This window comes from Haemaphysalis longicornis, unplaced genomic scaffold (genome assembly GCF_048455015.1).
Source record: "Haemaphysalis longicornis isolate Haplotype H1 unplaced genomic scaffold, Haemaphysalis longicornis Haplotype H1 scaffold_1, whole genome shotgun sequence".
NCBI classification, from domain to species: Eukaryota; Metazoa; Arthropoda; class Arachnida; order Ixodida; family Ixodidae; genus Haemaphysalis; species Haemaphysalis longicornis.
Genome location: NW_027526203.1, coordinates 392071556 through 392094231, shown reverse-complemented (window position 1 = coordinate 392094231; position 22676 = coordinate 392071556).

Below are 22676 nucleotides of genomic sequence, written 5' to 3'. Positions count from 1 at the left end.
AGCGGAAAACTTCTGCGCACCGGCACACCTCTCTTCTCGAGGTGCGCAAGAAGTGCCAAGGAGGAACGTGCTTTCGCTTTCTTTTCTGGAAAACAACAACCACGAAAATCGTATCGAGGCAAACGCTAGGTTCGGGCGTTTTTCCGAACTCTCTACAACATTGTAGCTGCCGCTTTAGTAAATAAACTAATAATTAGAACATTCGGAATCAAAAGGGATGTATAAATTGATTTGTTAGGATAAAAACTGCGATTTTTAACGGCACATGATGACCTATAATATTCCAGAGCTTCTGGTCTTTCAGCTTTGATTCAAGTTAGCTGCAGGACAGCCTGTATGGATGCATACGCTGCGCGAATGAAGGGAACCCGTCCGTGTGCCCTTATTCAGATAAAGATGAAGAAGCAGATTCTATTGGAAAACACGTTACAACTAAATAAAGCAATATATATGGAAGAAAGATACACCAGGGTTCTTTAGAAGTCGCCGCGCGCGTCCGGACGCGTAATCCGTGCTTGGGAAGGCGGGAGGACGGTCCAAGGAAAGTACGGTGGTTGTTCCTTGCACCAGTTGGTCGTTCTTCCTTGCATAGTGTTCGGCGAGCATCCGCGGTACACATTGTGAACACACATTATGACATATCAGGGATTTCTTCAGAAACACTTAAACGGTTCCAGACAGCATGTGCCATCTCGCGCGCCTGCGAGCCCTTTGCAATGTCCGACGATGGTCCTCGCGTATTACTGCGTCATTATTAGAGACCGGATTTTAGGCAAATACCTATTTTGTTCGCTCCGCCCCTATCACCACACTTCGATATATGAGCATGAATTAGAGGTTAAGAAGGGCTTTCACAGTGTTTTAGAGTGCATAACTATCTATAAATGCCTACTTTCAAAATCAGCGCCTATATAAACACTATTTAGCCTGACGTTTCGCTTTCGACTGCAGTTTAAGATCGTTATTCATGTTACAGGGCTGCTAGCGTTGACTGTTCGGAACTCTATGGGGTCCAACCTAGTCCTCTAGCTCAACCAACTCCCGGAAAACAACTGCTAACAGCAGTGAAATGAGATGCTCATTTTCAGTAAGAAGAGGCACAATTTCGAATTAAAAAAACCTGGAGATAGTAGTAGCGTGCTATTGTTTCCACAATTTTCACAATTATTCTTAGAATATGTTCCGTGTGCCCTCCAAGCAGATTTCTTCAAACATGTTCAGTGCCATCCTTGTTTCTAGAAGCATGCTCAAATCCAACTCTTGTTTTTTTCAATCAACGGTTGAGTATGAAACACCCCTTTGTCAGCAGACCATTCCTATATTGAAGACCCAACGGATCAGTGCACAGCTGCATTTCCCTCCGCCCCTAAATTCACACTGCCAACGAGCTCTAAAACACGCTCTTCCATCAGAAATCTGTATGGCTGCTGAACACCTTTCGATAAACGCTATTCGGATATGTGCAAGTGTATTTGGCAGTGTTAGGACGTCTTGCCTACCCTCTTCCTAAATACTATTCGGGTAATATCGTTATATATGAGAAAATAGCTGGAGTTGTACCCATGTAAGAGCATGTTAATTTCGTGGTAAATCATTGTCTGTGTTGCGTTTATTTTTGTGCTTGTTTTTGTTGGGTTGTAATTGAATTGCGTCAGGCAGACATAAAGTGACGCTTTTCTCCGTTAGCATTCCCCTTTCCCGAGTATACTTTTTTATGCCTGTTTCAGTATATGCGGCCCTCTATAAAGCGGCAGTGGCCATAGAACATGAATGTGAGCAGTGCGCTTGTTGAATTAAGTCAATAAATCTCCATTAGTACAGCAGTTTTATGGGACTATTTAACAGTTATGTTCAACTGTTGGCGCCTTTGTGTCATCATACACAAAATCAAAGCCCCTTTCTTAGAGAAGAGTGTGTGAGAGAGAAAGGGAGAACTAAACTTTATCGCAAATGGTATTTAGGAAGAGGGTAGTTGCAGCTTGCCAGTGACGAAGGCAGCCCGTTCGGTCAGACTTTTCTGCATCTGCGGGTCTGAGCTACCCAGCACCGCCTCCCATTGCTCGGTCGTATGGATTAATAGGAAGAAAGTTTTGTTAACCAGTGACAATTCTATGGACCAGAAGACCAAAATAGGCTGATGATTATGGTGGGGATGAACATAGGATGATGCGCAGCATTATCCAGTGGACCAGGCCACAGCATAACGTTCAGTGTTATTCTCCAGCCCGTACCATGGTATAGTTGATCCTTATTAAAGAGGATAGTCTTTGTTGGGCTACTTAAACGCAGAAATTTTGGTCTGTCTGTATGTGTGTCTGTCTGTCCATCTGTCTGTGACACGATTCATCCACCCGGCCAAAGTGTAGCAGAAGCTGCGCAATAGTCTTATATACCCACAGCCAATTCTAAACGTCTAAGTCTGTTGTCAATGTCCATACCTGTCAACACTGTTGAACAAGAACAGGATATTACGCAAATATAAGGCAAAAAATCAATACATAAGTGATATTTGCAATGTTCCTTTATTAAAAAAATTGTGGATGCTTGGTTTTTGCGATAGGAAATGAAATACTATACATCAACTGCAGAAAACCATCGCCTGCTGTTACCCGCGCTACCATAGCTCCTGGCGGCATTTAAGAAATCAAACGGCAACAGCAACGAAAGGTTCCACTAGACAGGTTCCACGTTCCACTTGAAATACTCGTGGAGTAGGGCAACGTGGTTATATAAACGCTGTAGTAGGGTGCCTCGATTCACGGGTGCCTCCACCGTACGGCAGCGCTGGCATCGAGGCACCCGACTTGGAGCAGTAGAACGCGGTAAATTTAAATTGACTTGAGCAAACAACCTCTAGCGTGGTATCTTGGGAAGAAGGAGATGGGAGAGAAACAGCGTGAGAGGTGAGCGGAAAGAGAAGGGAGGCACCTACTTGGCAGGGGCGCCAGTCGACTATCGTCTTTCATCGACATTCGCAACGAAACGAGCAGATACGCTGCCAGTTTTTGTTTAAATGAGTTAAAAAATACCAATCCACAGGTATTTACATAATTGGTGCGTAGAATTCACTTAAGGGAACAGGTTACAGCAAAAAGTTCACTTGGGAAGAAAAAATTCACAGCTGCTGAGATTCGAACCCAGGGCGTTAGCTCCAAAACCGAAGACCCTACCGCTGCGCCACGAAAGCGATGAGTGGGACACTTTTAGCAGTAGCTCAAAACAGAACATAACCAACCTTTACATTATATAACAGACATAACATAACATAACATAACAGAACGTAACATAACAGTACACACTAAACTTTTTTGCGCCCAAAAGGGTGCGTTCAGCTTGTTGGCCGCAGGAGCACCCTTTGTGAAGCACCCCAGAAGACGGGTGCCTATTACACCCTTTTCCGCCAAAAAGTATCCTACGCTGCTACTTAGCAGCCCAATGTGTAGGAGATTTTTCTACAAAAGCACCCACCTAATTGGGTACAAAAAGGGTCCGTCATCCTCGATTCACAAATGGCGCAGCAGGTGTGCAGCCATATATTGCACAATATGACACATGATTGTGGTATGAAACATTCGTGGTTTCCAAGCTCGGTTATATGAGACATTCCACTGAAGCTCAACGTCAGCTGATAATTTGCTTGAACTATTTTGCCCCGCCGATTTTCAAAACATCGATTCATAAAGTCTAATATTAGAGCCACATCTGAGTACAGAAGTCATAACTTTAGAAGTCGTCGATTATTCAAAACTTTGTAAAAAATGAATATGTGTTCACTTTGCAGAACTGCAGCACGCATCCTTTGAGCTTCACTACACAGCATAAACATGTTATGCAGTGAAAGCAAGTAGGTATGCTGCACATAAGCCGCACAAACGTTCTTTGAGCCTTAAAACCCTTGTCTTCTCAGTATGCATCAAACTTCCAATCAAGGTAGTTACCCGCCATGTTTAGTGCCTTATTCTTGAGCTGAGCAGGAAAGCTGAATGTGAAAGAAGATACATAGTGCCCCCCATACCGGGGGTTTAATCTGCTCGTAAAAGTTGGGTCCCCACTGCCATTTATGTTCTTTGCATTATCTTTTTCATTCCCAAAAAATATTCATGAGGTACACAACTTGCAAGGTTTGGGTGTATATCGAGTTTTATGGACAAACATTTAGATCAAATGACCCCACTTAGCAATTCCAAGAACTGTAAACATCACAGAACAATGCATGTGAACTCTCTGGTGAAGCCCACGATTGAAATGTGATGCGATTGCTTCTAAACCATTATTTTATCCCGAGGCTAGCCTGTGTTTGGTGCCTTGCATTATGTCCGTACCGATGGACGTGGGGTCATTTGTCAATGTTGCAAAGGAAAAGCCAACAGCCAGTGTCTATTAGCTTCGGCTAGTATTACGAGGGGCTTCATGGCAAGCAGTTTACATCAATAGCTTTTTTAGTGTTTGCTACTTTCCATGTTTGGGTTTTTTTTTCTTTTCATAATAACACTTTTTTCCCTAACAAGATGCATAACAAAAAGCGAGAAGCTTTTCTGTAGACCTTTGGTAGCTATACAATCGTTATAAAGTATTTTACTATGAATACGGCAGCTTATACTGATAATATTTGCATTGAGAAACATTATATTCAGTTTAAATTGGCCATACATTTTTAGCTGTTTTTACGCAAAGCTACACGTGGAAGGCTCTGCATTAGCTTTGGCAACTTAGGCACATTATTGTGCACTGAAATCTCTACACATGCGCATTTTCACTTTCTGCCTCAACCGGGAAAATGGCCATCAATTTAGACAGTTATTCTTAATAGTGTTTGACGGGCATTTTAACATTACCTACAACATCACAGCTACAAAATTATTCTCTACAACAGAATCTACCGGGCACTGTTGTAGAGGCATTGTGCACCACACCAGACATTGTGCTACATTGTGGAGAGCTTTGACATCTACAATGACCTCTACAAAGCAAGCTTATACCGGTAGAATGTTTCATAACATATTACTGTGTGTTCAGAGCTCACGTGTGAAGTGCGGATACTGCTGCTTCAGCAAGAACTGAGGATGAGGACCATTCATTGTTTTGAAAAAAAAAAAAAATTAAAACAGAGAAAAATGCCTTAAGCAGGCTTCTTAAACAGGGTTGAAAAAAAATGAGCAAGCAATTCTTTCAAACTCAGTAAAGCAATACAAACAAATATTTATTCAAACTTCATGTCTGCCTCGCTTAGTTTTACGTAGAGGCTCCATGCTTTTCTCTTTCTAGCTTACCTATCTCTTTTACCACCCCCTTTCTCCTCTAATCTTTCATCCCCCTCCCCCGCACTGGGTTGTATGCAGGTGAGCCCCCAGATGGGCTCAATAATATCCCCAGTGCACTTCATTTCCTTTTCACCCGAATCACCATCTCTCTCTCTCTCTCTCTCTCTCTCTCTACAAAAGACAACCTCATTAAAGCTGGTAATGGGCTCTTACTTGGCTCAAAAAAATGCTGAAAGCACTTATATAAATGCTACAGGGAACCTTCACAGCCAAAAATTGCTTGAGCACTTAGAACTAATCACTGTGCAACAAACTCATAGAACTTAGATGGTCAATCCTTAAAGAAACTTTAAAAAATAGTATATAAAGCAGGTGACAAAATTAAAACAACCGTAAATTGGTTGGCTTTTAATTTTAAATGATAATACAAGAAATGATGGCGTATATGAAAGTGAGCAGAAACCGAAGGGTCACAAGACTAGCCCGACATTCCCCCTTCAAGCAAAATAGGCGCTTCCAATGCTACATAGGCCAAACACGCAAGGGAGCAACCCTTTAGGCACACAAAAACATACCATGGCCGCTAAAAAAGCTATGATTTAGTTGAGAAAAGCTGACCACAACATTGGTGACTAGATACAGTTGCAGAAATAAGCGGTGACATAATATAAAATATATGGTTCCTGTAAAAAGACTGGTCATAACAAAAATTGAGGACTACATATATAAGGCTGGTAGCAATGTGAAAAGCAGCCTAATGAAGGCAGATGCTCTTCACTTAAATTACTTTATTATTGTAATGAAAAAAACCTCAGCACGTCTTACAACTGTAGATAAAAATTTTGTTTTGGTGTATAACTAGTATCTCACAATTTATTCAAATTCGCAGAAAAAATTCCTGCTTGAGTGCAATTAAAGATGGTAATGGTCAACTGTGCACAAGTAAAGGATTGCGGTAAGACTAATCCCACCATTACGTTCTCGAGCAGAAGCAATGAATATTCTGAATATTCAAATTTTAGGCTTAAAAAGTAGAACCACAAAAAAACCATTTTGTTTTTCAAGCGTGAACCTAATGGCTGCAAGTTGCGCTGTACCACAGATAGAATGATTATGTTGCCTTTATTACAACCCTTGACTGGTGCATGGTTAGCAGCAGTTGAACAGCAGTGTAGCCTGGTACAAAGTTATATCCAGAGACTTGGACAAATTTTATAATGCCTGTCTTACACGAATCAGAATGCATATGTACGATAAGAAGCTAAAGCTACGCATATCCAAACTTTGGCCAATATTTCAAAGCAATAATAGGTTGGCTCTACTGCACAGCCCAACAAATGCGCAGAAAAGCTACACGGAAAAAAAGAAGCCGCACTAATGACTTAAAGGGAAATTAACGGCTGATTAACTAACTGTTTGCTCTAACTGGAAAATCATGCCTTTCATAGCTCTCAGTTTTGCCATACCTCGTGTCGGTGCTGTTGGAGTCTTTCCTGCAAGCTCCAGGGGTCAGAGTGATAGAGGGTAGGATGAGCCGGCGGGAATACGCGACGGGCGGGCGCTAATGCGCCAGTTATTTTCTGATAGCTAAGCAAGCTTTCTCGGGCTGATCGGGCTCCATGTAACGGGATGGGGCTTGGGTCTGCTTGGACAGTGAGTTCTCGAGCTGAATTCGTTTTCCCCAGACCTGCACGCGCAGGAGTCCAGATCAGCTCCACGGGGTCGGTTGGGGGATTTTGAACAAGAATTTGGAGTGCCTGAAGAGACATGGCACCTCTGGGAAAGCATCGAATGGCCGTTTTCGAATCAGAGATGATGATTGTGGAGGTTGGCCACTGCGTTGCGGTAGGGCGATTGCCTTTGCCGTTGCCGAGTGACGGGTGCGTATTGTGAGGGAGCTGAAGGGTGGAAAATTAGGGCTGAATATTGCCGCCACAGCATACGCGTCGTGATGTCTGTAGTCTTCGCGTCTACGTAAAGCGCGCTCGGCTAAATGGGGTATTTCTCTGTCAAAGCTCGTGCTCGTTTTTCCCGGCGTGTCTTGTGCACTGGGGGCACATTACGTGTGCGTGGGAGAAAGCGGATGCAGAGGTGTGCATGAACGCTTGGGGGAATGAAAACTTTCGGATCAGTTATTAGCGGAGCTTAAAGATTTAATCCATGCGTGATCTCTCGACAAGTGGGTGTTTTCGAGAGCTGCTTAAGTTGATTGAGCGTGTGGACCTCGACTAATTCATCTGCAGTGTTGTAGATGCCCAGCTGTTCCAATCTGGCAGTGGGAGTGCTTTAGGGTAACTGCAATTCCGTCTTGTATATCCGGCGAATGAAAAGAGACAATTAATTTTTGCAATTCTGCCTCAGAGGGATTGAGGTATCGCAGAGAGTACGTAATGGGGCTTATTTTAAATGCCTCAATGAGGCGGATTCGCCCTGCTGGCCTTTGTTACGAGCTGTAATCCTGCGTAACATGCCGATGGTTTGAGTTACCTGGAATTTTAATTGCATTATAAAGCCGGCGTTTGCGCGGTTGCGCTGGAGATTAAGACAAATACCCAGAACCTAGGGACCTCTAACGCTTCCACATTCTCAACGTGAACTTTTATACTGGGGGGCGTTTTTCTACCCGCTTTAGCTGGGAGGACAAGTCGTGACTTATGTGGGGAGCGTTCTAATCTGAACTGGCGAGCTTCGTCAGCGACCATTCGGGCACTCGTTTGGAGGGTGTCTTGGATTCGCCCGTCACTGTTCCCTGACGCCCAAAGAGTGATGTCATGGGCGTAGATGCTGTGTCGTAAATCGGGAACTTGCGCAAGTTGCCGAGGGATGTTCAGCAGAGCAAGGTTGAAAAGAAGTGGTGACAGAACTTCTCCTTGTGGGGTGCCTATAAAGGGAAGAGTTATGGCGTCCGAGGTATATTGCCATTCGAGCCGTTAGGAAGGTTTTGACATAATTGTAAGTGCGATGTACAGGAGCTAGTGATTCCAAGTTGCGAAGTATGGCTAAATGGGATACTCTATCAAAAGCTTTGGTGAGGTCTACTGCGAGTATGGCCGCCGCATCCACCTTTGAAGGGGGGTGGGTGATTAATTGGAGTTTCACATCTTGGGTGGAGAGTCCTTCCCATAAGCCCATTACGATGTTTGGAAGTGCACCTGTTTTAACTATGCGCTTGATTAATCGTGCGGGAATAATGTGTGCCAGCGCTTTGTCCGTACACAAAGTGAGAGAACTTGCCCGTAGGTGTTCTAGGCTGAGGGGCTTTCCCGGTTTAGGAATTAGATATGTTTAGGTTTAGCATGCTTATGTTAGCATGCTTCCACGCAGGGCGTATGGTTCCTGAGGGCCAGTAAGGATTATAGTATGGTGTTAGCGTGGTTATTAAGTTTTCATCGAGGTTTCGTAACATATTATTGGTCACGCGATCCATACCAGATGCAGACTCTGAAAGGAGACGAGTCAGGGCTGCTCTTACTTTAGCTTCAGTATTATAGCGATTCAACGCGGTATTAATTGTCTGGTCATTGATAAGGACGAACGGGTAGAGATGAGGCCTGGACTTTGTACATGGTTTGGCTTTCTTCTATTTATTCTTGATTGATGGTTGGGAACTTTTGGATTATTTGTGTTAGGCGATGGCGATGTGCCGTTTTTGACTGCTTAGGATCGAACATGTGTCAGGGTATGGCCCAGGTGCGGTGCACTCCAAGATTACCCCGCATTCGACAGCAATATTCACCCCACTGTGCTTTGGCCAGCTCCGCAGCGTGAGTCTCAATTTTTTTTTTACGGAGTTCTGCTATTTTGAGTTCGGCTATGTTGAGGCTAGCAGCCCAGGCAAACTACCAACTGCATTTCTGAAAAGATACGCAGAATGGGTATCGTTCTTTTTTGTTATTATCTTTGAAAAATCTTTAAAAACTCACTGTATCCCACAGGACTGGCTCTGCGCCATAAAGTCATACCTTTGTTTAAAGCCGGAAACCGAATGATTATTAGTAATTATCGTCCTGTGTCACTGACGTCTGTTGGCTGCAAAGTTGCGGAGCACATTATAGCAAAGCATATCGTTGTTCACTTTGAGGCCAATCAGTTACTTAATGACTGTCAGCATGGATTTAGAAGTGGCAAGTCCACAGTGACGCAACTGATTCAAACAATTCATGATTTCAGCTCGGCTATAGACGACCGCCAGCAGGTTGATGTGATTTGTATTGATTTTGCTAAAGCTTTTGATGTTGTCAACCACACTAAACTGCTTTTTAAACTGCAAAAAATGGGATTGAGTGATGAAATTTTAAATTGGATTGGCGCCTACCTAAATAACCGCAAGCAAGCGGTGAGGATTGATGGCTCTTTGTCAGCTACATTGGATGTGTTTTCAGGTGTGCCTCAAGGGTCCGTGCTTGGCCCGCTGTTGTTTTTATTGTACATAAATGATATAAGTACTATTGCAAAACCATCTGTTAAGATGAAATTTTATGCTGATGATTGTTTGATTTATATGCCTGTAAGCTGTACTGATAATCAGCTCGAGTTGAACAAGTGCCTACAAGATTTGGAATTGTGGTGTTGCGAATGGGATATGCAAATTAACTTCAAGAAACCAACATATTTACACACCACTAACAAAAAAACGTTCTCAATTTTCACTACCGTTGAACATCGGGAGCAACAATCTCTGCAAAACTACTTAATTTAAGTACTTGGGGGTGACAATTACGAACAACGTAACGTGGCATCGTCATATTGAATCAGTTTGTTCTGAGTCATTTAAAAAACTTTGTTTTCTAAGAGCGAAGTTGCCTAAAACGCCAGAAGACGTTAAACTGCTTGCGTACAAAATATTAATTCGACCTAGACTGGAGTATGCCTCCGTGGTTTGGAGCGCCCACCAGAAACACTTGGTCACCAAATTAGAACGAATTCAGAGGCTTGCAGCACGATTTGTATGCTGTAGATATAGGAGGCTCATTCAGTTACTGATATGCTGAATTCGTGGAATTTAGAATCACTGGGAAAACAAAAGCTTAAAACATTATTTCGCATAATCCAAGGGTTATTAAAATACCTAAAGACAAGTACATACACCTTCCAGGTAAACGCAGTGCGAGATTGAATCATGAAGCTCCCATTAAACCTTTTAAGGCTCGCACTGACATTTTTCGGTGGTCATTTTTTCCAGATGCTATAGAACAATGAAATCTTTTACCGCACCACATTGTTCATAGCACAGATGTGCAAACTTTTGATAGCGAAATTGATGCTTATTTTAGTCATGGTTGAACTACGGCCAATTCTGTTCCTGTGTGCATCGCTTTGTCTTTGCCTTTTCTTCTTGTTTTTCTATGTTGTGTTCATACTCGCTATTGTACTGCCTCCCTGTTATGACCCTCAAGCGAGGGTTGACAGTATAAATAAATAAATAAATAAATAAATAAATAAATAAATAAATAAATAAATAAATAAATACGCCGATTGTGTTTCTTGGGTCGCCATTTGCGTTGTATGGTATCTGAGAAGCATGGTTAAAACGCGAAGCTTCCTCCCATGCAACCTGAGTCAATGTCCACATCCAAACTGCTTCGACCGTGTCGGAATAGCGCAGTCGTCGGATAGAGGTCGGCGTCGTAACGCGAGGGACTCAGGTTCGATTCCTACCACGGGAGGCGCCGTTTTCTTGAAGTGCATGATGTGCCTTCACTTGTCATTATCATCACTGCTTTGTGAAACCCATTGTGGAAAGTTGGCTTTCCAGCAGTTTTCTTTGGTGACGGGTCTGTAGCCATCAGTGAGGCATAGAAATATTCGCTTTAATAGCCGTTTTGGTTTTCCTGTCGTAGATACAGGTCGCGCACGTCCCCACTTGAAAATATTTGGATTTAAGCAAAAATTTCTAATTCCTATATTTACCGCGAAGGAGGCCTAAAACGTTCTTTTTCATGCCTATTATTGGTGCCTCAAACACGCTTCTTTATTGCCGAAAAATCCGACCAGTAGTCATCAATCTCAGCGGTGGCTTCGTAGCGGTCGCTGCTATGTGCGCCTGGCTCGGCTGCAAGAAATCTTGCAGTTCCTCCCCCCTCCCCGAAACATTAGCACCCGTTTGCGAACGACAGACAGTTGCGTTAGACACATATTTATCACTACATACAGCCTGCATTCTGCCACGAATTTCGAATTGTTTCGCACCGTTTAGCTGTCAGGGACCGCTGGCCGTGTTACCTTGCGCGTATTCCCTAATTACTCCTGCCATGTTGTAATTAGCGTCCAAAACAAACAAGTCAAGTTAGGGCAATAAACTTCCATTCCCTTGTACTCCGGTATACGCTTATAATTCTAAGTACAACGGAATCACTCCCCGCGTGTGTCGGCGTACGTGGCGCGGTAAAAACAGTTTTATTTTATCACGCATCGTATATGCCAAAACTTCGTACTATACGGGCGTACATGCGTGCGTGTGCGTGTCTGTGTACCCATTTCCTTTACAGGGATGACACTGAAGCGAATTCCTGAAGTCTTATTTGTGAATTCATTCCGCATTTTAATCAGCGTAACACATTATTTTACTATTGTGAGGGGAACCTTGAGCCTTAGTTGCTCCTTAATTGACGACAGAAGAGTGAACGCCATGCGCCGTTGGCGGCCGCTGCACCAACAACCTTAGTGGCGTCACTCTCGTTTGTAATGTGCCTTCATGTAGTCTCAGCATTCAAAGGTTGCATTTTCGCTCAACTCGTAGTTGATATCGAATTTTTATTTGTTTATTTAATGTTGTACATGTTAACCTAATAAGAAATCTACCAAATTTACCCTGCGCACTTGCAAGTGTGTCGCCATAGCCGATATCAGCAACTCGGCGGGGAAAATTGGGGGGGGGGGGGGGGGGGGGACGTTTATTCTATCTATCTCTCACCTAAAGCGAGGCTCGAAAACTGGCTTCCTTCGGCATCCAGATGCTTCGCGCTTGCATGCCGTGCCACCACAGTTTCAATCTTCCTATTTATTTCGCGTTGCTGCAGGGTCTTGCGGGAAACGAAAATCCCGGTACATCACCACTAACGTGAAACCTGAGGAGGAGCGAAGACTGCAGTGTATAAGTGTATGCAAAGATTGTAAGTCTGTCTCTTGCCACACCATGCGCGCTGATAGGGTGCCGGAGAAGCACCGGTGGGAGGAGCAATCGCGCGCTTGCTGAGGCCATGGCGCTCTCTCTTGCATCGAACCGGATTTAAGCAATTTGCATGCCCCATCTGCCCCAGATTCGGGTAGTGGCAGGGGTCAACGCGAGCGCAGTGCATTGCCCGTGCCTCGTCCTGGGGGCTCGTCCCCGGTGGTCAACGAGATCCCGGCACAAGGTAACTTTGCCTTTTCTTGCTTCGGCCGACCACCCGACCCGATCAGGTCTAGCGTCGAGACTAGAGATGTAAGTTTTTGTGAAATTTTGAGGTGCGTGAAAAAACAGGTTCCTTTCATGTTTTTTTTTCCCGAGAAATATGAAAAATTGAAAAACGATGACTCCGCACAGATCCATAAAAAATTCGACAAACTTCCTAAGGTGGATGCCTTCGATGACTTATCAAGCGTGAAAAGTGACCGTAGTTGCTGGAGACTACACGAATAGAACCAAATTACGGCCACTGTAAAAAGAAAATAAGTAAACAAAATATACATCGAAACTTATTTGGGTTAGAATGAGATTTGAACCCGGGTCGCCAAGATCCGCAGCCCAGTGCGGTAACTGCAGCCCTAACCCTGTACCGTGCCGGGATGGAACAAGAATTATCCGTGCTTCATGACAGGTGAACGGGACGGCACCGCAAACACGATGCAGCAGTGAAGAAGTCTTCGATAATCGCTGGCTTTCGCCTTCTAATCGCTTAAGAGACTTAAAGTAGCCATGAAGAGAAAACACAAGTTTGGTTCTCAAAAGATTGCCTCGTTAGAATCATAGTGACACCACTTTTGACGTAAACTTCACTCAAATAAGCGACATAATTAGGGAAAAAGGGAATTTCCATGCGACCCAGTAGCTCATTTCCCGCAACAGAACCTATGATGTCATACCAGCCAGCTCTGCGATTGGCGGAGGGCGGCAAAAGCAAACGCAAATTAGGTAGAGCTTATAAGCTTACTGAAATTTGAAACAGCGCGAAAAGACGGGACAAGGAAACGACGACACAAGGCGCTGACTAACAACTGGTTGGTTTATTGCGCGGGTTGCGAAATATACCCAGAAAAGAAGGCGAGAAGGAACACGATAAAAAAGAAGAAAGCATGAAAAAGAGCACGAAAAAAAAAGAAGCGCATCGAACATTGCACACAAAATACAAGATTGATACACGTGCATTGAATAAATGGTAGAAACTCTGATATGAGATGTGGCCAGAGGCGCGAGGCAAGCAAGACATCCTGAACAGTTAAGCTTTTTATGAGTCCAGATAGCGGATTTCCTTTTTTAGTAATTCAATGGACTGCTTACTCACACAATCGCTGCCTGCCTTATGAATGAGGTAGGCTTCATAGATCTCACGCTCACGCTGACCCTTATGCGTTCTTGCAACACGGGTTTCGGGGAATCTGGGCGAGCAGCCGTGGTCTTTACAATGTGTGGCAATATTGCGGCCAGTACCCGTTTTCAGTGTGTTTGCATGCGTGCGGAGACCAACTAGCCCAAACCACCGTTCTAACTTATAAGCTTGCCGAATGCTTAAATTTAAGGCGCATTCTTTTTAAAGCCGGAAGAATGGTGGGACAAACAGTGGAAGTTACTAAAGCACACGTAAACATGGAAGTACCTATGCGTACTGTTGTTGGTACTGCGCGCACTATGCTTGGTTTAGCTGCACAGGACGGCGGGGCTTTGGGGTTGTCTCAGACGACACTGGCCGACTGACGCAAGCAACGGTGTCTTACGTGACCATATTTGTCTAGCGAGCACTATGTTTCACGAAACCATTATTTTCTCCTTGAACAAAAACAAGTCAGTTTTAAATACGGTCAAAAACAAACCAAAGAGCAGAAAACGGCTTGCCGTGGTATGGTGGCGCCATCTATGTTCACTAACAGCAAACAAGGCTTCCCAATCGGCTGCAGAGCGGTCGGTTCCGGTGATGTCATTGCAGGACACGAAAACGCACGATTCAGCCGGAAAATCAAAATTTTAACTTGAATTACTTAATTTCTCAGTGAATAAAGCATCATTGTCATTCGGACAAGCGCGGGGGGCACTATAAATCACGCAATATTTCGAATAACACAAACTTGTATTTTGTCTTCATGGCTCCTTTAAGTGCGCGATGACTTTTTTTCGTTTGCACTGGAAAGAATATAATTTTTTCATGCTGCATCACAAATGTCCCAGCAGAGCTTCCGCTCTCAAAATCTGCGCATGGTGAAATAATTGATTTCAGAAAGCATTTCCCTAACTGCAGATTGGTCGCTTCCCAACGAGTTTCCCAGGAGAAACTCTTCGTTTTTTTTTAACGTTACCCTGGTTGAAAAAACAAAACAAAAAGAACTGTATTTCTCTAATGATTTTTTTGTTTTTCTCAACCGCTCACATTTCTAGTCGAGAGACGGTGAATACCTGAGTGTAACACAAATTATAACCCGTCTACAAACAACTTCTGCTTGTGCTTGACGATTGCTGAAGCAGACAGGGAGCGTTCCAGAAATCTTTAAATCACGTTAACTTATTTTGAAACAGTTTTATCCATTCTACACTTTTCTTTTAGTACGCGTTACGTTCTAGCGTGAGGCGTTGGAAAACGAGTGTCCCGGTGTTATAGTACCGTGACTACATGAGACGACAACGACGACAGGAGACACCGACAGCCGAGCCCCTAAGACGCTTCGCCCCTAAAACAAAACTACGGAGCGCACTTTTCTTGTTCAGGTTTGCGTAACTCGGCCGGAAAAACTCAGAACATGGACTACGCACTCTTGAGTTTAATCTGGTAAGGTAATTAGGTGATGTCTACAATAATTTTAGTGTCTCCTTAAAAACGGCGTGCCCATCCATACATCAGAAAATTTTTTCAGAGAAAACCAAACCAGGCAGCTTCTTTTACAAAACACTCAATCTATCGGTTGATTCAGCAAAACACTTGATTTTTTTCTTTCTGGACAATTATCCTGGGGTTACTCAATGTGGGTTTCAATGTGTGATGTAATTCGGGTGTGCGCGCCTTCACTGTGTCTGTAAAAAACCTGCAAATGTTTACGCCTTTTCCAGTCCGATTAATAGGTTCTCAATGCGGAATGAGGGCCATAAATGAACGAATTTTGTTCAGCGAAGTATAATTTATGGCCCAAGCGTTGCACTTCTGTACATTGTTATTATTGGAAATTATGCGGAGTTCAGGAGCTTTCCCAATGAAGGACAAATTAAGTGTTCCGTTCGCGCGCTTTGCCATTACCATCGCAAATGAGAGAACACGCAGCTCGACATTGTTCTTTCTTTTTTTTTTTTCTTTTTTGCTGGTGGAGATAAATCTTAGAGAGCAGGCTTCCCCAAATCAGGAGATACTAGACATATCTTAGCCCCGCTCTTGTGCAGAGTTGGTGTAGTACGTTTGCCCACGCCCTCCGCATAGACTAGGAGCGCGTCGGCAATATGGGCGTCCTTCCCACAATTCAGAAAACAGTTTGTACTGGATACAAAAGCAGACTCTGGGTTCCTTTCCTCCTTAACACTCCTTTCCTCAAAGCTGTAGGAGCTCGGACAATAGACGTAGGATTCCCGTAAAAAAATATACAAAAGAAAAAAAAATTTAGACAGATTCCGAAGGAAAACAGAAAGAAAAAGAAATAAATGACGCCCACTAGAAGGGCATACAAATACTACTTTTCCTTGTATGCTGTTCGTTTGTATGCTCTCTGTTCCTGATGTCCATACCACACCACCCGAGAAGGCCAGCGCTGTTGGTGAGCACGTACAACATATAAATATACAAAGACATTATGTGAGCGCCAGCTACCAGTTCTGGGACAATGTACTGCATCTGGGCAATCTCCTGCTCCGATAGGACGCACTATCATTATCGCCTCATCTTCATTTCTCGGCTCCCCGAATCTGGGTCCCTGGCTCTGGGATTACACCGTCCTCCTTCTCGAGGCCTCGACTCTAAATAAATAAATAAATGAAACTTTATTGACACAAGGATGGCGACTCGGCCTAAATAAATAAATAAATAAATAAATAAATAAATAAATAAATAAATAAATAAATAAATAAATAAATAAATAAATAAATAAATAAATAAAAGTAGATGAAGGACACTGCAGAATCACGGAAGCCTGTTGAAGTAACTCAACGACCGTGACAGATGGCCCAGCAGCAGTTTATGGCAACCCAATGATGGCAGTGCCCTTGCACGTCTAAGCTCTAGTTCGTGCTTGTGTAGCTTTCTGAGTGCGTACGTTTTCGGGGTGGACGGCCTTTGAGCCTGCTTTATACTCCCTCCCCGTTGGACAGTACTGAAGAATGGGTTCATGAGGTCGGGGATGCGTACTGTCGCCAACACGAGCGGCCCTTTTCTTCTGCATTCGGGAGCAGGTGTATGCATACGGCCATCTACGTCACGCAAATCGAGCGTTGCGATTGGTTCATCTGGCCTAGTATTTATGGTTAAGTTCAACCTGCTGCCACTGACGTATCCACATGGATTCAGGCTACTGTAAGTTAGCGAAGGTGGCTGAAGGAAAGGCGCGGGCTGCTGCTAGGGGCTGCGCTGACCACGGGGCCATTTCCATCCGGGAAAGGCTGCAAGTCAAGATCGGCAGCTCTATATACTAGGGAGCAGGGAGGTCGGCAGTTGCGGGAAAAGCGAAGGGCAGTAACGAGAATCTATGAGCTGCAAGCCCCGGGGCTCCAAATAGGGCGCGAAAAAGGGGCGGGGGATATTAACACGGACCACCTTGATCTTGCTTCCGAGACCACACTTCTGCTTTTGATTTGCAGCCAGTGCAGCTAGTGAACAATGATTTCCCTGAGAAGTAAAACGAACGACAGTTGAGCGTTGCCTCGGCAGGGATCGAGGAAAACGCTGGAAATAGGCGGAATCTTAGAAGCAACTAAGAGGGCAGCTGGCGATCGGCAAAGATAGAATGTAAGCACGTACTCAGAGTCGAGCAGGGTAACATTACGAACAACATGGACGAGATAATAAAGGTAGCAGAACGATTCTACACCAGGCTGTATGCGCGACGTTAGAACAGGGTTAATTACTCAGCGTACAAGCTTAGCTTACGTTGTCCCACTAGTAACTAAAGATGAGGCAGGAAAGGCTCTCAAGGGCACAAAAAGAGGAAATGCTGCAGGTGGCGATGGTATAACCGTGGATTGTAAAAGCTTGCTGAACTATTTTCAGAGTTTGTAAGGACACTAGAAGTGCCGTGGTTTGGAAAAACGCCAACCTAATTCTGATTCACATGTAGGAAGATACCAGAGACCTTAAGAATTACAGACCCATCACCCTACTCTCAGTTGTATACAAGCTGTTTACCAAAGTAATAGTTAGCCGCACAAGTGGCAGCCTAGATTCCCAATAACCCAAAGAGCGCGCTGGGTTAAGGAAAGAATGCTCAACAATAGGTCACATTCATGTGGTCAATGAAGTAACAGAAATTCCGCAGAGTACACTAAGCCCCTTTGCATGGCCTTTATAGACTATGAAATATCGTTTGATTAAATAAACACAGCACCAATGCTGAAAGCGTTAAGACTTTAAGGAATAGAAGAGACCTACACAAAACTCCTAGACGACATATATGAGGGATGTACGGACCTGATAATCCTTCACGAGCGAAGCGAAAAGTTCCCGATCGAGTACGGAAGTGAGAAAGGGAGATGTAACCTCATCCAAATTATTCACAGCCTTTCCGGAGGGGGTATTGAGGGAGCTTGACAGGGAAAACTCGGGTTTACGGATAAATGGGCAATACTTGAGCTATTTGAGGCTCGTGGACGACATAGTCTTGCTCAGTGAATCTTCAGAACTGCAACAAATGATTGAAGAACTACAATCAGAAAGCTTAGTCGTGGGGATAGAAATAAATATGAATAAATCTTAACTAATGATAAATCAGCGTGCTAAACGCGCCCTCTTGTGCATAGGTAACGCAACGCTAGAACAAGTAGAATATATTGATTGATTGTAAGGTTTAACGCGCCGGTGCAACGCAGGCGATGAGGTGCGCCGTAGTGGAGGCCTCAGGATTAAATTTGACCACCTGGGGATCTTTAACGTGCGCCGAAACCTCGTACTCACGGGCGTTTTTGCTTTTAGCCTCCATCAGAAAAGCGGCCGCCACGGCCGGGAATCGAACCCGCGTCCTCGTGCTCAGCAGCACAACGCCTTAGCCACTGAGCCACCGCGGCGGGTAACAAGTAGAATATAATTATCTCGGCCAGATGGTCAGTGCTGATCCCAACCACGAGAAAGAGATCCGGCGTCGAATAGGAATGAGCTGGTGTTCTCAGGGAAGCAGTCACAAATAATGAAGAGTGAACTCCCTCTATCCCTAAAATGAATAGTATTATTTATTTATTTATTTATTTATATTTATTACCCACAGCACCACGAAGGCATTACAGCGGGGGAGTTACAAGTCAAAAAAACTCCCAAGCATTTCCCCGAGGGTGAACATGGTTAAGTGCGAATGCACGGGGTGATGTTATGAGGGGGAGTAAAGTTAAAATCCGTTGGCATTCGCCCGTGAGCGCGCGCGAGCCGACCCACGGAGGTCTGGCAGTTTATCGCTGCATATATAGGGGGGTACGCCGCGCCGAGCGCGCCGAGCCAGGTGGCTGAGAGAGGAGGCGAGCGCAAGGGGAGAGGGACAGCGGCGCACGGCAGCTGCAGCCGAGCGAGGGGGAGAGGAGAGAGTGTGACGTCACGGTGGAGAGAGAGGCGCGCGGCAGCTGCTGGGGAGAGGAGGCGCGCTGTGACGTCATACCATGACGTCACGGCGCGAGGAGCGGTGCGGGGAGCGGCGCGCACCCGCGCAGCCACGGCGAGGAGGCGGAGCGAGCGCGGTCACGTGGTGAAGTGACATCACCGCGCCGTTGCTACCGACGCTCCTCTCCGCTCCACGCCGTTGCTAGGGACAGGAGGACTGCGGACGCCGCCGCCGCCGCCGGCGGTGGAAGGTTTGGGGTCGCTTATAAAGTGCATTCGCACTTAAAAATAAAGAATGAAAAATACAGCAGACAACAATTCGCAACAAAAGGAGGCAATCACTCAACTGGAATATGGCACTGCGAAAATTGAAAAGAATATAGGTACATTTAATTCAGTACTACACACGTTGAAAACGGAACCAAATGCGCATTTCCCTGCGCAGTTTTATACCACGAAACAGCATGAAAACCCATTTTCGCTTACTAAGGTCAACGGTTAACAACAAAGAAAAATGCACATTGCACATTGCAAAAAAAAGAAAAAAAAAGATACTTCCGCCGCACATACACACACACTCCCGCACACACACACAAAAGCCCTGTCACACTCATCAGTTCTTTTTGGTCGATAGCGCAGTTTCGGACAAGGCATCGTAAAAAGAGTTGCTTCCAATGCGCGACACGACTGCTGACGATAACCGATTCCACTGCCTGATAGTTTTCGGAAAAAAAGAACTTGCAAAGGATGCAGTGTTGCATTTGTACTCTCGCACTTTGTAGGCATGGTCCATCCGCGCTGATGTATAATGCGGTGATGCAATGTACTCTTCTCGCGGAACACCCGTTTTAGAAAAGTATATTTCATGGAATAGTTTCAGACAGAGCTTGCTTCGGCGGTGTTCTAATATTTCCCATTGCAATGTTTGTTTTGAAAATGTTGCACTGTATTCTTTATTTCTCGCATGTTTGCATAATACATATCGCACCGCGAGGTTCTGAACCCTTTCTAGTTTTTGTTTGTCAATCACAGTCGGAGGGTCCCACACTGTACATGCATATTCCAACACAGAGCGCACATTTGATTTATACAGCAGTGCTTTCACAGCCTTCGGAAAATCACAGGTATTTCAACGCAGGAATCCTAAAGCTCGGCTAGCCTTGGCTACAGTGTAGTCTACCTGCCGATGCCAACACAAAGACGGTGTGAAGTACACTCCTAAGTACTTGTACTCTGTAACAGGTGAAAGGGTAGCATTGTTGATAGTATAAGAGAGATGTCTCGTTATTTTTTTCCTAGTAAATTTCATACACACGGTTTTGTCCAGGCTCAGCTTCATTTCCCACTTTTCGCACCATGCTTGAATTTTGTCTAAATCACTCTGAATTTGAAGGACATCATTTTCAGCGGTTATTTCTCTATAAATTATACAATCGTCTGCAAACAGTCTCATACACGAACTAACACCCTCACTGATATCGTTTATATAAAGCAAAAAAAGTAAAGGCCCCAACACTGACCCTTGGGGAACCCCCGATGTCACCTCAACAAAACCAGACTCTTTACCGTTCACAATAACATACTGTCGTCTTGACCTTAAGTACTCGGAAACCCAGTTGATGATTTGAACATTGATATTATAATGAGACAGTTTTTGTAGCAGCAAATCGTGAGGGACCAAATCGAAGGCTTTTAAAAAAAAAAATACAGTCAACATCTGTTCGATGATCTAATGCCTTCGCAACATCATGAGAAAACTCTGTTAACTGCGTAACGGTTGAGTAGCCTCTGCGGAATCCATGTTGGTAGGGGTTCAACTGGGAATGGTCATTGATATGTTTAATTATGGCTGTGTACAGAACGTGCTCAAGAATTTTGCAACAGACACTGGTCAGTGAAACTGGACGGTAATTTGATAAGACGCTTCGGGGCACTAATTTGTGAATTGGTACCACAGATGCTATTTTCCAGTCCTCGGGAAGTAAGCATTGTTCAAGCGATTTTTCGAAAATTAGTTTTAAGTATTTCGACAGTATATGCGCGCAAGGTTTTAATAAAGCATTTGGCAAACCATCTGGTCCTGTAGCTTTAGAAGTGCTCAGACCCTGAAGTAAGGCTTCTATACCATTTGTATTGAAAATAATGTCGTTCATGTCAGGACCCTCGCCCACCAAATGCCACTCTTCTGTACCTAGTCGTGTTTGAACAGCCGAAAACACAGACTTAAAATAAGAGTTAAAGCATTCGGCCTTTTCCTTATCTTCGTGAACAACAGTATTACCTACAACAAGAGCAGGTATTGAAACCGTGTCCTTTAGATTCCTCTTTGCGTATTTCCAAATCTCCTTAGGATTTTGCTTAATTTTGTTATGAAAAGAATCGAAGTAGGCCTATTTGGCAAGCGCTATTGCACTTTTCACTTCACTTGTTATTTCTTTAGGTTATCAAGGTTTGCTGATGTAGAAGCGCGCTTAAACTTTCTGTAAACTTTATTTTTTTTATTCATCATGCCGCTCAGTTTTTTAGTAAACTACGGTCTGCTTTTATTTTTTCTTTTGGTTAGCCACCAAGATGGAACGTAACGATCACGAAGATCCAGAATTTGTCCTTTCAAAGTCGACCAAAGCTCCTCTACAGAACAGCATTCAGCAAGTGTTTCAAAAACAACAAAGAATGACTCAAGGGCGCAATTTATTTCAGTAATATCCGCTTTATCATAATTGTAGACACGACGATTTCCAGTATTGTTAATTTTTACGTAATCCAAGTTCATATCACAAATAACCGCTTGGTGGTCGCTAATTCCCGGTATTACCCGTGTGGACTGCATTAGATCTGGTGCATTTGTAAAAAATAAATCAAGAACATGGTTCCCTCTAGTTGGTTCGATAACTGTCTGAGTAAGTGTAAACAGGTTAACGACGTTCACCATTTCAATATTTATTCCAACGCTTACTCCAGGAAATGAGGGCTGCTGGCTCCAGTTTAAATCGGGAAGATTAAAATCACCAGCTATAACAATGTAGTCTGTTTGAATGGTTTCAATCTTTTGGGCTAGTTCTTGCAATACATCGGCAGAGGCTGAAGAGGGGCGGTAAAAGGAACACACAGATAAGGTTTTGCCGTTTCGAAGTCGGAGTTGGCACCATACTGCCTCGCAGGAATTGTGGCTATCAATTTCGAAGGATGCGATGCTTTCATCCACTAATATGAACACGCCCCCTCCGTGTTTGTTCCTATCTTTTCTATAGCATGTAAAGTGTTCTGGGAACACTTCCATGCTTGAAATATTGTCATCTAGCCACGACTCTGTACCTATAACTACTGATGGCTGTGTAGTGTCTACAAGGGTGTTAAATTCGTCAATTTTATTCTTGATACTCCGGGAATTTACAACGAGGAAGGAAATGATAGCAGGTGAACTCTCAGTATGTCAATTGCTTTGCACTACTTGGTTTGTGGCTTAATCATAGACATACTTCACCTTGTCTAAGTAAAGAGTGTCTTTCCTTAA